The sequence below is a fragment of the Talpa europaea genome, assembly GCF_964194135.1.
Source record: "Talpa europaea genome assembly, chromosome: 6".
NCBI lineage: Eukaryota > Metazoa > Chordata > Mammalia > Eulipotyphla > Talpidae > Talpa > Talpa europaea.
Window position 1 is genome coordinate 14,874,734 of NC_140072.1, and position 14,551 is coordinate 14,889,284.

The window sequence follows — 14,551 nt, forward strand, 5'->3', positions numbered from 1 at the left end:
CCAGAGGTGTGTGTGGGGGTGGAGGGTGAGAGGATCCACTAGAGACAGAGTGGGGAGCAGAACAGGCAGACTGACTGAAACACACTGCAGAGGGGAGCAGCGGGCGAGACAGGAGAGGTCTGCTGTGCCATGTGGGCTGCTCCCTGGCTGGCCGGGGATCAAACCTGTGCCGCAGAGGCTGTGAACAGCTTCATAGTTTGCTTCATAACCCCTTGTGCCACCAGGTAGGCCCACAGGTGTCCCCTATTTCACGTGTACGTCCCCCGGGCTCTCTGGGCCCAGGTGTCCATAATTACAGGTGCTTGTGCAAGACTGCAGGTGCCAGTCGTAGATGCTAATGGCAGGAAGGTGGAAAAAGCCTGATAACTTTACTTACCCTACAATGTCCCTTGGAAGTAAGTCAAGAAGTGCGGGGAGCAGTTGCACAGAGGGGTCTAGATCCCCGAAGAGGCTGGAGGACAGTGGCCGTCTTCCATCCCACAAGTCTGAGTCAGGTGTGCCAGTATGTGGGGCTAAAGCCCAGGGGCCAGGCGGAAGTTTTCAGGCAGGTTCTGTCTTGGACATCTGACCTCCCTGATCTTTGTTATGGAGGCAGTTTTTCATGGTTATGGGTACTTGTTTATTGGGAAGGTTGATAAACTAAGTAGCACAATGAGCTGCATTCTGGGAAAAGTCAGGGCTATGCATTCAGCTTTAGGAAATTACCAAATCTTTTACACAGTGCCTGATTGAAAGAATGTGTGTGGGGTGACTGCCCTAAGCATTTTCCCTGGAATCGTCCCAATCTCTGATAGGAAGTACGAATCCCCACTACCTCCTTGGAGCCCAAGGCTTTATTACTTGGCTGGAACGATGCAGTTGGCTCTTTTGGGAAATGTGACACAATTCTCAACAAACTTTGAAGCATTTAGCCACAGCCTGGAGATCTGTTGCTTTACCATTGAAATGCTGCCACCTCCCGGATAGGGCGTGACAAGTGGCCAGCAGCTGTGGATGGCTTCCGGAGAGAGGCCGCCAGAGGGAAGTAGGCCAGCCCTGCAGCAGTCAAAAGCAGAATCAAAGCCCAGGCACGGGGGCTGAGTTCGGGTGGTGGGCGCAGCCGAGTTACCATACAGACTTTGGACCAAACCAGCTTTGCAGGACTGCTAGGAGATGACCTAAAACTCTCCTTAACCTTTGGGGGCTCAGTCACAGCATCAAACTGGTATGGGCTGGTGACAGGCCACCTGTGTAAAAGATTTGATCCTGAGATTTTTCCCTTGATGTGAGCATCGAGAGTAAGTTTTGAGGTTCTTCTCTGCTCTCTGACTTTGGCAGCTTTGGGTATAGAGGTTTGGCACAACCACATCCAGGGTGGACTGAGACTTCTATTCTGGGGAGACCAGAAGTCTTTCTCCCCCTGGTTGGACCTGCACAGATAAGGCAGGCTGGAGGGCTCAGTGTGTGAGGGGACAGCTGTTCCCACTAAGGGGAGCTCTGCCTTCATACTTCACTTTCTCTGGGTAGGGTTGTAGATTCATCCCTTTGGGTGGCCCACTGCCTGGGCCCAAGCTCCCTCTACCTCACGACTCCTCACAGGTCTGTCTTCCTCTCGTCCACGCCATCAAGCTCTCCTCCGCACGTCTCAGTCCATCCCTGAGCAAGATCCTTTGCTCTGAAATCCCAAAAGATTTTTTTTGTTTGTTTGGAGAAAGAAAAAGTTTATTGAGGAGAAAATGAACAGAAATAAAGTGGGACTCCTGGGCCAGTGGAGCCAGGCCAGGGAGGGGCAAGGAATCCCCCAAAACATTCTTTATTATCCAAACAATGAGGTCTAAATTCATTTGAGGCTTTAAAATCCTTAACAAAGAATTACTTTTGTGATCATGGTGTCTCCCCTGCCAGGTAAGTATCACAAAGAATTACTTTTGGATCATCATGACCCCCCACACCCACACACACCCATCCTTTAGGCTTCCAAATCAGGTGCACCTAGTACCCTAGTAGAAACAGGTTATTTATTCTAAATATACCTTTTGTTTTGCCATCTCCCTATATATATATATATATATATTTTATCAAACCTTGCTGCACATGGCCTTGAGCCTCAGTTTCCTTGTTTAATAGAAAAAAATTGCCACCTCAGAATGTTGTGGAGATTAAATAACAGATAGCTGCCCACGCTTGACACATAATCAGCTCCCCCCCGAGATGTAGATGTTCGTATCATTGTGACTGTAGGGTAAGGTAAAAAATGAGACTTTTCTGCCCTCCCGCCATCAGGATAGATGGGGGAACCCTGTGATCCTGAATGCATGCCTGATGGCGGGCACCTGGAGTGGGTACACCTGCGCTAAGACTGTGCTTTTTAAGGGTGGTGTCACGGGGACGCCAGTAGAAGCCAAAAGAGAAGAAGCCGAAGCAGAAGCAGAGAACACCAGAGAGCCCAGATAGAGTGAAGATTTGCTGGGGGCTGGGAGGGCTGCCAGCCTCCCAGCCCCCCAGCACCCCTGCCTGCCATATGCCTGGTGAGCCCCAATAAAAACCTGCAAAACCACTGAGGACTCTGACTCCTCCTTTACCCGGTCTGCATGGGATCAGAAAACCTGCCCTGTGTCCTGCCTGCCCTGCCCCTTACAGTGACCTTCCCTGCTCACCTCTACTAGGTAAGGCCCTGGTTTTTCACATGTCCAGCGTGGGTCTGATTCCTTCAGGAGACCCCCCCCCCATGGTCTCGCCGATCCCCCTGCACCCCAGCCCTGTAGTGCTGCATTTCCTCTTCTCTGACAGCCCTGTGCCGGTGACCTGGAGTCCTGAGTGTGTGTGTGCTTGGACTGCTGATGTCTGTAAACTTTAGGAGGAAACATCTTTTTAGTTCTTTAGGACAGGAAGTGTGTGTCTTATTTTGTGCCTCACCCTGGCCCCATGGCACCTACCATTCACCAAATAGGGGCTCGGTTCATTGTTCTTGTTGCAGTGTGGGCTCAAGGCCTAGCCCTTTCTAACTTTGGGTTTTCCAGGTGGAGAAGGGACACCTCAGAGCCACCTCATTTCAGACCTTGCTCCAGAATCTAGGACCTGACCATCTGTGCAGGGTTAACGCAGGCAGAGGCCTGGAATCCTGTCCTATCTGGGACAACACCAGGCGGAACTACCCCTTCCCGTCAAAGAGCTCTGGATTCCAGCAGCCGGCTTTAATTTGGGTTTTCAGCCTCTGCTGGGCCTGGAAAATCTTGATCTTGAGGGTTGGCTCTGGTTTCTGCAGGCTGTCACGCACACCCCTTCAGAAGTCAATGCAGCGATGGCTGGGAGTGGCCGCAAGAGGGCAGTAAAGACCCGCTAGATGCCCTCAACTCGCACCTGGGCCTGAGGGCCAGCAGGCAAGCGCTTCAGAGCAGAGCGAGGGTCAGAGAGGAAAAGCAGGGCAAAGAGGAAGAGGAGCAAGCTGGCTCAGCTCACCAAGGTCTGCCCAGACCCAAGACCCAAGCAGCGACTCAGGGACACTGGTAAGGCCCAAATCTCTTCCCAACCTGTGGTTTTGGTGCTTGATTTCTCCCTGAAAAAGCCTTTCACGGGCCTCCCCTGGTAGCGCAGCAGTTGAGCCTCTGCAGCGCCAGTTCGATCCCCGGCCACTGGCGAGGGTCCCACCAAAAAAAAAAAAAAAAAAAAAGTCCTTTACCAGTCACAATGCAAAGATCCATCGGGGGAGTCTGGACATTACCTGTTGAAGACCTACACACTGTATCACCACCTCTCGTTTTTTATAGAGAATTTTTCATATCCACTCCCTTCCCCCAACTTTACTGAGGAATAATTAACTAAAATTGTATATAACTAAGATATGCGATTTGATGTTTTGATATATCACACCCCTCTTTAAACTCTGAATCTCCTATAAGCTTTAAAAGGTAAAAACAAAAAGAAAGATATTATCATCTTTGTTTCAGAAGTTGAGTTATAAAGACATGAAGTGACTGCTTGGTGGCATGTGGAGTTAGGGGGACCAAATCTAGAGTTTCTCTGATTCTAGATCCTCGGCTTACTCCTGGTTTCTGGTTGTTTGTTTGCAAGCTTTGTGAGTTTTTAAGAGCGTGGACTGCATCGGACTCCTTGCATCCCTGACTGGTGGTCGCGGACAATGCCCCCTTCGAGCTGGTTCTCTTGGTCTTGCTCTTATTCCCCATGATTCCACACTCTCTGACCCTGCAGGATCCTGTTGGCTGAGCATTTCCCCCAGGGCTGCCAGGCTGTGAGGTCCATCAATGCAGGGCAGGTGTAGGACAGGCGAGCAGCATCTCAAACAGGGCCCCGGCCTCACAAGAGCAGACGCCAGGTGAGGAGAAGGAAAATGTTTGATTTTAGCAGTTACACGCGTATGCATTGTTGCTTAGAATGAGGTCACTTTCTAAAGTGAGTTTATTTAAGGAAAATCATTAGGTAAATGATAGTGTGATGAACGCAACAAGGCAAAAAGGGTGAAGCGGGTGAACCAATGACTGAATTCTAGGAGAAGTGTGAGGCGGGAAGATGGAACTCGAGTCTCAAAAGTCATCTCAAGCCTGAAGCCGTGTAACCCTGATTCAGTTGCTGACCTTCTATGAGCCTCAGTATTCTCATCTGTGAAGTGGGAAAAGACGTCTTGCTTCCTAAACTCAGATGAGAACAAACGAGAGCAGGCTGAAGACTGGGAGACGTCGGTGCAAATGTCTGGTGGCGCTAATACCCCAATCCCTCTTGCCAAGCTCTACCCAGGACCTCCCATCACCAGCCCAGAGGGTGTCTCCCAACTTTAGTCCGTGTCCTGGGATCCCAAGGACTGTGTCCAGATCCCATACCTGGGTTGGCCATTCTGAGGATGGGGAGGGGTGGGGGCAGGAGAACCTTGGACTCGGTCACGGAACAAGTCTCCACACATGTCACTGTTTGCTTTGTCATCCTAATTCAATGACCTCATACAAGGAAGGGAGGAGCAGAAGCGCTGTTCTCTTCCAGATACCTCAGGAGGCTTCTGACATCTACTGTTTTCCTTGGCATGAGAGGGATGGGCGCTGGGCTGGGATTTTTAAGGGCTGAGCTAATCTTGGACGAGAAGGGGAACAGCACCTCCCACAACTGCCAGACTGCTTCTTGGGGCGCAGGCTGGGCTGAGGGCAGAGGGCACTGTGGTGGGCATCAGAACCCAGGCTGCTCCCCTGCTCCTCAGAGGGGCTTCAGGACACTTGATCCTGTCCCCAGGTTCTCCGCAGTCTTAGAGCTACTCAGGTGAACCCTAAGAATTGGCAGGTTGCCAGTTAGGGACAAAGAACCCTAGGCTAGGGCAGCTCCCACTTTGCTTCTTAGCCTGGGCCCCTAAGGACAGCAGCCTGGGGTTGACAGAGGCTTCGATGACCCAAGGCCAGGAGTGTCCTCCTCCTCACACATGCGTACATTGAATGGATTCTTCGTGAGCACCTACTATGTGCCAGGCCTTTTGGGAATCGAGGCAGCCATGTATATCCATGGGCTGCACTAGACCTTAGGGTAACTTTTTACTACCCGATTTTCTTATGTCACCTTTACCCCATCCCCTTTTCCACCCTAGACTTAATTTATGGTTTAAATAAATTATTTTGTAGGCCAATAATTGGTTAGTAATTATTCATTTCTGAATTCTTGGCGATCACATATTTTTGTGACTGTAAATAGAAGCTTCTAATCAACACGGGATAATAATCTCTGGTGTTACTATCCAGTCAGACAAAAGCAAAGAAATCCAGCCCTCTAGCTATCCTGTTTCTCCCAGTTGAACTTTCTAAGATGTAGAAGGGCTCTGGCAGCCTCCCTGGACTCAAGGTCTTTGAGGCGGTCATGAATCGCTGGGCTTTGGAGGACAAGCAGGAGCCCCCAGGCGGAGGGCTGCCACTGCAGGGGAGGGGGGCAGGATGCCCAGGTGCTGGGCTGGATCAGGCTGTGGCGTGAACTCCGTGGGTAGAAGCAGGTTATGGGATGGAACTAAGGAGGGGAAAGAGGGAACCGAAGTTTTTATAGTTGAATGTTCGAGTCTTTCCACAGAAACAAGAGCAGGAAATCCCACTGGAGTCCTGGTGGTTCCTGAGGGCAGAAAGGGAAAAAGACAGAAAAGGACAAGCCAAAACTCTGCCCCACAGCGGCCTGAAGCCTGGCTCCTGCCCTGCTGGCCCACCCCTTTGCTCCAAAAAAAAAAAAAAAACCCTCCCCAAAAACCATTTTCCTTGATTCTAAAAAATTGGCTCATCTCATAAATGTTCCAGAGTCAGAACAGGCTGTGCCACGACTGAAACAAACCTGTTGAACAAATAAACAAGGCATGCTGCAGGCCTGGGAGCGCAGCAGACATAGCCCCCTCCGCCTGAGCTGTGTGTTCCAATAAGTCTGTCCCCAGCGGGGCACTCTGCGTCTTCCTTGGAACAAAGAGAGGTGTGGGCATGGGATTCTGGGAGTCCCTTCCAACTCTGTGATCTCAGCAAGTTGCCCACAGAGGGGAAAACTCTAGAGCTGCCAGTTCTTTTCCATTACATAGTGCGGTGAAGGCTGGGAGAGGGGGCATCTCCTCCCGCAAATGTTGAGACCCAAGGACACCCACCCACGTGGTCCCTCATCAGACACTCTCTGAATGTCAGTAGGTGCTGGAGTTACGTTGCCCCTTTGGTCGGCAGCGTGCAAGGAGTTGAAGTGCTCCAGCAGAGGACCGTGTCCGCTCCTTGCGTGCCCCAAGTTCTTACTCACCACAGGGCCTTTGCTCCTGCTGTTCCCATCACCCAGACTACCAAGCCCTTCCTCCTGGTTCTTCAGTCTCAGCTTAAATGTCCTTCCTTAGCCGGACTTTCCCTGATGGTCCTCTGTGGGGTATGGCTCCTCATCTCTGTTGCCATACTCACCGCCCTCAGAGAATTTATGGCAGCTTGTAGTTATGCTTCTTCATTGAATCATTTATTTTCTCTCTTTTTGACTAGAGTACAAACTATATGAGGGCAAAAATTCTGGTTTTGTTGTTTGTTTTAGAATAAAGCAGGGACAGAAAATATCTGTCTCTTTTTAAAATATGTTGTTGGAGGTTGGTTTGTAACATTATAAAAGAACTCTGTATCCGTCAGTGTGGGTCCTTATTAGCATGTATGTGAATGAATGATTTTGGCATATTTAAATAATAATTGAGAATATGTGACTAATATTTTGGCTTGTGCTGGAGTGTTTTTTTTTTTAAAGATTATTTATGCATACAAGAACTGGGGTGTAGGCCAGAGGTGCAGGGGGTGAGAGGCTTTACCAGAGACAGAGTAGGGAGCAAAACAGGTGGATCTACTGAAATACACTGCTGAGGGGAGCAGCGGGCGCGACAGGAGAGGTCTGCTGCACCATGTGGGTAGCTCCCTGGCTGGAGATCAAACTCATGTTGCAGTGTCTGGTGACAGCTTGATAGCACTAAGACTTAACTCTGCGGCACCAGGGAGGCCCTGTGCTGGAGTTTTTACATAGACCACCTCCTTTAGTCCCCTATACAACCTGAGAGAGAGGTATTATTGCTGTTGTTGTTGTTGTTATTCTTATTATCTACATCTCAGAGCACAGAGGCAGAGGTCTAGGGATGCCAACTCTTGAAGCTGGTAGGGCTGTGTTTGAACCCCAGCTCCAGGCCACTGGTCTTCCTACTTCCCTGCATCACAGGGGCAGTTCTGGGAGCCCCTGCACTGGCTCCAGCTAACCCTGGCTCTGATGTCTTTTTCTTTTGAGCTAATTTCATTTACCAAAATGCTGCAAGACTAGTACAAAGAACTTCTGTGCACGCTTCCCTCAAGTTCACCAGATGTTAGCATTTTGTTTTAATGCTCTCTCTCTGCAGTGTGCTTTTCCATGTTTATTCTTATTTTCTTCTTTTGAACTATTTTGAGTAAGTGGCCGACATTCTACCTCTTTACCTTAGAATACCTCAGTGTGAATTTCCCAAGAATATGCTTTTACGTAAAATCCAAATCAGGGAATTTCACATCACAGAATTCTATTATTTCATGTATAATCTATGTTGAATGTATCTAACTGTTGCAATAACACTCTTAATGATTTTTTTTTAGTTGGAGGTGCAGTCCTGGACCACACATTCCTCTTAGTTGTCCTGTCACTTTAGTTTTTAATTTAAAGCAGTTCCTGTTTCTCAACATGGGTGTTTTCCAAGAGGCTGGGCCGGCTGTTCTGCAGAGTGCTCCTCAGCTCTGCTCAGTGCTGGGTGTCTGGACGAGGTTCGAGGTCCGATGGGGCGTCTGTCAGCAGGAATCTCCCGGGGTGTCGCTGGGTCCTGCCTAGTGCGTGTGTGAGCTCCGGGCTCTCTGTGAACAAGCGTTGGTGATGCTAACTTTAGTCCTTTGGTTAAGGAGCCATCTGCCAGGTTTTACTGTGAAGTTACTGTTTTTTTCCCTTTATAATTAATAAGTAACTTAGGAGGAGCCAGGTTAAGCCCCTGAATATCCTGTCCTCATCAAACTTTTCCATTCACGGAGATGACTCTTGACTGAATCAATTATTAGTCTGATGGTTACAAACGGGAAACTTGCTTCTGATTTTAGGCAGGTGTTCCTATTTCAGGCTGATAGACCAGGATGGAAGGGAAGAGGGAGCAACATTGCGTTCTGTCAACAGGTGGTTTCTCAAAAAGTAGAAAGTGACTGGTCTTGACTTTCTAACCTGACTCAGAAAAAAAAAACAAAACTGGAGGATCCAACTGGATTTTAAATAAGAGATGTTACTTCCTAATGGAATAATGATTTCTGCTTATCTAGCATTTACTAAATCCCAAATACCATTTAGTAGACATTATTTAATTTAGTGCTCATAACCACTCTATGCGAGAATCTTATTACCTCCAATTTGTAGATGAGGAAACTGAGACTTCCAGCCTCCACACTTGCTCGCGGCAGAGCCAGTTTTTTGACAAACTCCTGCTTTAGGAGTGAGCTGTGCTCCCCAGGCGGATGCTAAGCCTGGAGCCAGGATTCCGCAGCGGCTGGCGAGGGGTTCCTTGACCATGGGCAGCCCTCAGGAGTGGGTCTCCTGTCCCCCTCTGGCTGTCCCTCTCGCCTGCCACTGCTGCCCCTTTAGTCGCTGACAGAACCAGTCCAGACACCCGCTTAGTAGCTGCCCCCGCCTGGTGGGACTGTGCTTAGAAAGGCAGGAAACTGAACTTCGGTGTTTTCGAAAGCCTTGCCACAATGAGGTTGATGAAAGGGGATTTTCCAGTTAACCCTGGAGAATTCCAGTTAACCAATGCCTCATTGTATTCCAGTTTTTTGAAATGTGGTAATGTGTGTATTCAGAGTGAATCTCAGTTAGCCAGACGATTCAATTGAACAGGATTTCCCCACCATTTAGGATAAGACACAGCGCCACAGACCTATCAATTTGAAAAGGCATTTAATAGAATTCTTCATTATACTGATGAGGAAACTGAGGCCCAGAGAAGGCTGTAAGTTACCCAAGGACACGCAGCTCATTAATGACACAGCTGGCGCTAGAAACTGCCAGGCCTGAGTGCTTCTGTTACATCAAGGCTTATCACAAAACAGGAGACCCATGTGACTGTCACCTGCAGGCTAGAGCTAGTCCGCAGCCAGGATATGTTTGCTCTGTACTGTTTTAAAAGTTGGGAATTTTCTTGTAAAAATCCAAATTTGGTGTTTCTTTTGAAAAACTGGAAAATCTGGACCCAATGGCAATGAAAGGAGGCATAGGAGGCCCCCAGCCTCCCCTCAACCCCCCCGCCCCCCGCCCCCACCGCTCCTGGCCTGCCTCACCTATTTCACCACCTGCTGGTCCCTCTAGACATTGGAATCTGGGTTTTCTGCTTTCTGGCGAAAGGTGCTCCTTGGTTAATAAAAAAGAGGGTTGCCATAAAGCAGGCAGTCAGAGGAGGCAGGCAGGGTGCAGCGCCGGGGTCACTCTGGCCGTGCACAAGCTCAGATCAGGCAGAGAAAGAACTCGAGGAACTTCATGTGTAGGTGAAAAAAGTGAAACGATAAATGACAACAAGAGAGATGTCACTTGGCGAGAGAAGATTTTCTGGCAAAGCAAATGTACAGGCAGGATGTGTTAAAGCAGTTCAGATGGTAGAGAAAGTTAGAATGGAGGTGGGTCTTGACTCAGGTGAACCTGTTTTAAAGGGTGGAGAGACTGAGGATAGAAAAACCAGCCAGAAATTGACTTGGGCCTTCAGAACTCAGAGCCTGGGGTTGGTGAATGGAGGTAGGAAAGGGAAGGAAGATATGGAGGCAGGAGAACTGTCCCAAGGGTGGGGGTAGACAGGATTTGGTGCCTGTTCGGAGGTGGGAAGAGAAGGGAGCAGAGTGCACGTCAGTGGAGCTTTGTGCCCAGGTGACCAGGGAGCCAAAGTGAAAGCTGATCGGGGAACATGACGACTTCATTTCTGGATATGTATGTTTGAGATGACAACAGGATTTACACGTAGACTTGTGCAATGATGCAGTTGAAATTGGGGCTGGAACAAGAGAGGTCAGAGCTGGAACCTAGAGGAGAGAGCCAATCCCATCAAATCAAGACATCCCTCTCCCAGAGAGCGGAGGCCAGAGGACAGGGAATGGTGGGTGATGCAATGAAGCCTGGGCACCGGCAGCCTTGGAAGGCACAGACCGGGAAGCCGAACCAACGACAGAGAAGGAGCAACCAGAAAGGCAGGAAGAGAACCAAGTGGGGTATCACTGACAAGCTCATGAGAAGAGAGCTTGAGAAGAAAGGCCCCCTCTGATGCCCGAAGTGGGGCGAGCAGGGGCTGAGCAGAGGTCCCTGGGCTGGACAGTTAGGGCATCACACGGACACTGCACATTTAGACGCCGAGGTGACTTGGCATCCTCGAGACACAGCACAGGGCTGGGAGGAAGAGCTAAGATAATCAGCAGAGGACACCCCAAGGAAGAGGGAAGGGGGGAGAGTGGGTGTCTGTAGGCGCAGGACAGGTGTCACTGGAGAGAAAGGGGTGGAGGAAGCCCTTTAACACCTGTAGGACAAGGGGAGCCTGAACCGAGCCCAGGCAGATTCCCAAGGCCAGGAGCTGCTCTGCGTTTGCCTGGGGCTGGCTGGCTCCAAATCTCTCACCATGCTCTGGCACCATCTTACGCCACTTCCTTATTTTGAACTCATTTTACCTAAAAACTGAAAACAAAAAAGTTTACGGGGAGCTGCCCCCTCTGAGGGGCAACAGGCAAGATCTGAGCCATTGCAACAAGTGAACTGGCCCTCTGCATGGGAAAGGTGCAGCCCCTGCAGCAACCCCCACAGTCCTGTGAGGACCCGGAATGAAGCGGAGGCTCAGGGCCGGGGCGGTCAAGGTACCAAAGCCAGGTCTCCCCACCCCAGCGAGTCAGGCAAGACCCAGCTAGGGAATCAGAATGGAGACCAGGGTGTCACCGACTACACCCCAGAAGACACTGCACAGTCTGACCTCTCTGCCCATCTAGGGTGAAATCTGAACACACACAAAGACACTAAAACACGCACATGGATGAAATACCAAGAAGCCAATCAGTCCCAGGGAGGGGAGTCTGCCGGGGAGGAAACTGGGCACTACACTTGGGGTTTTTGAGCTGGGACTTTTGACCTGGGGTCTCCAGAACCCCAGGGTGGCAGGCAGGGCCCTGACATTACGAGCAGCATTGCAGGGCCTGTGCTGATTCGCATGTGGACACTTTCTGGGGCGAGCATAGCTTTCCTCACCTCTCCGAGGGGCCGTTGTCCCCCCAAACAGCTGAAAAGCACGGCCGGGCTCGGCAGTGCCCAGTGCATCTGGGACACAATGGTGGAGTTTATGCCTGGTCCCCGTCATTTTTCTAAACCCCTGTCTGGAAGTGCAGCCTCCCTAGATTCTCTCACCCGCACAGGGATGGGGGGGAATCCCTGCTCCTAACAGCCTTTTGGGGCCGGCGCGGCTGAGCCTGTCGCTGCAGCCCCCGGGAGCAGCGGCGCCTGAGGGGTGCCAGAGGGGTGCCCACCCCCGGGAAGGGTCGAGCCGCTGCCTGCAGGGGGCGGGAGGGGGCGGCTGCGGGGAGCCGAGCGGATGTCACGGCTTACCTCAGAGCCCGAATTAGAAGCCTGAAAAAAATCACAGCAGGAAATAATGTGGTGCCGAAAATAGAAGCATCAACTGGGAGAGAGGCCGGGGAGTAGGTGGCATCTGAGGCTCCTGCCGAGTCCTCCCCAGCGGCTGCCTGACGAGCTAGTCGGAGGCGTGTGGATGCGAACGGGCCAGAAACGTCAGAAAAGGCCAGAATAGGCCAGAAAGGGGACTCAGTAAACAGTCGGCTCCGGGGGAGGGAGGGAGGGGGCCTGCTGGTCCAAGCGCCTCGCCTCGCCTCACCATCTCCTCTCCCTCCCTGCCACCCTGACCCTCCCGCCTGCTCCCCTCCCTCCCCTCCCCCTTCACCCCACCCTCACCTCCCCCTTCACCCCACCCTCACCTCCCCCTTCACCCCCACCCTCACCTCCCCCTTCACCCCCACCCTCACCTCCCCCTTCACCCCCACCCTCACCTCTCCCTTCACCCCCACCCTCACCTCTCCCTTCACCCCCACCCTCACCTCTCCCTTCACCCCCACCCTCACCTCCCCCTTCACCCCCACCCTCACCTCCCCCTTCACCCCCACCCTCACCTCCCCCTTCACCCCACCCTCACCTCTCCCTTCACCCCACCCTCACCTCTCCCTTCACCCCCACCCTCACCTCTCCCTTCACTCCCACCCTCACCTCCCCCTTCACCCCACCCTCACCTCTCCCTTCACCCCCACCCTCACCTCTCCCTTCACTCCCACCCTCACCTCCCCCTTCACCCCACCCTCACCTCTCCCTTCACTCCCACCCTCACCTCCCCCTTCACCCCCACCCTCACCTCCCCCTTCACCCCCACCCTCACCTCTCCCTTCACCCCCACCCTCACCTCCCCCTTCACCCCTACTCTCACCTCCCCCTTTACCCCCACCCTCACCTCCCCCTTCACCCCACCCTCACCTCCCCCTTCATCCCTACCCTCACCTCCCCCTTCACCCCCACTCTCACCTCTCCCTTCACCCCCATCCTCACCTCCCCCTTCACCCCCACCCTCACCTCTCCCTTCACCCCTACCCTGGCCCACCTTGCCCTCCTCTTCCTACCCCTCCCCAGGGTCTCCCCTACCCTGGCTGACTCCCCATCCCCCTGCCTGAGGCTCCCACACCAGCCCTTCCATTTCTACCCTCCCTCCCCTCTGGCTCTGCGGGAGGTCAAGCTCGGATGGGGAGGCCTTGGCCTCCACAGAGGAAGCTGCCTGGAAGCCTTTGGGGCTTTCCTTGGCCTTCAGATTTGAGGTCACTGTAGGAGCCACAAACCTCAAGGTCAGCGTCCCTCAGCCTGACTGCAGAAGCAGCTCCTCAGCCTCAGGCCCAGATAGTACATTCCCACCTCTGGGGGGGTCAGAACCTGGTGTCAGAGGAAAGGCCAGTTGGGCGCCTCCCGCCCTCCCCCAACACACACACACACACACACACACACACACACACACACACACTGGCTGGGAGCAAAAGCTAATGCCAAAGTCATCATGGTGGCACTTCAGAGCATTTATGTGACATTAACTCACTTAATGCTCACAAACCCATAAGGTAGGTGTTTTATTCCCATTTTACAGATGAAGAAATGGAGACACAAAAAGATGAATTAACTTGACCATATCCGCAGGGCTGTCAGGCAGAAGGAAGAGCGCCAGGATTTGGGCCTAGAGCCAGGGCTGAAGGCAGGGTGGCTACTCCGACTCGATTCCACAGGCCTCTCAGCCTCATGTCCTTGTGCTCAGCTTTCGTTCTAAAATTTGAATTTTGTCTGTTATATTATTATTTTCTGAAAATAAGCATGAAATAGTTGGGATTCTAAGCATTGTGGATACTTGGAGATTTCAGTTTCTTAAAAATCAGATATTCTTCTTTTTACTTCTCTGGGTGTTTTCCCCCCAGCTGCTGCTCTACTGAAAACAAGCACTCTCATTTTTGCCAGTTTCAAATGCTGGGCATCCTCTCACCGTCTGGAATGCCATGGGCATTCATGTTCGCGCACGCGTGCACTGCCCACACACTGGCATGCGTTGCCAACACCCTCCCGCATTGCTGTGTGACCCTGGGTTAATGGCTTATGACGTGTCAAACAGAATCCTCAGGAAAGGTGTGTGGCTAACGTGACTTCACACAGACTTTGTTTCCTGGAGGCTGGGGGTTATTGGAATAAGTGGGAAGAAATAATGGTTAAGGTTGTGGGTAGGGGACTTAAAGAAATGTCAGAATGAAATAATGATTGAGTTCCCAGTTATCAATACTTAGTGCGGGCTTTGTGCTAGTCTTTCACAGGAATGATTTAAGTCACACGATTACTACTTCAGTAGTTTCATCATCACTGTACAGAAAACTCAAGGTCATGAAAGGCTGAAGACTGGGGTTCTCATGCACTGAACCAACTTTGACTGCAAGTGAAAAGGGGGTGCTGGTTTGTGCAAATTCTTTTTTCTAATTTTCTAAGGCTTTCCCAGACCACTGAC

General features: G+C 51.4%; 1 protein-coding gene across 1 annotated transcript in view; it reads left to right on the plus strand.

Annotated features, from left to right (window-relative positions):
* Positions 1 to 14,551, plus strand: part of MRPL33 (mitochondrial ribosomal protein L33) — a gene marked incomplete at both ends in the record, with an annotated part of 64,620 nt that overhangs the window by 294 nt on the left and 49,775 nt on the right. The gene's annotated exons all lie outside the window — the stretch shown is intronic.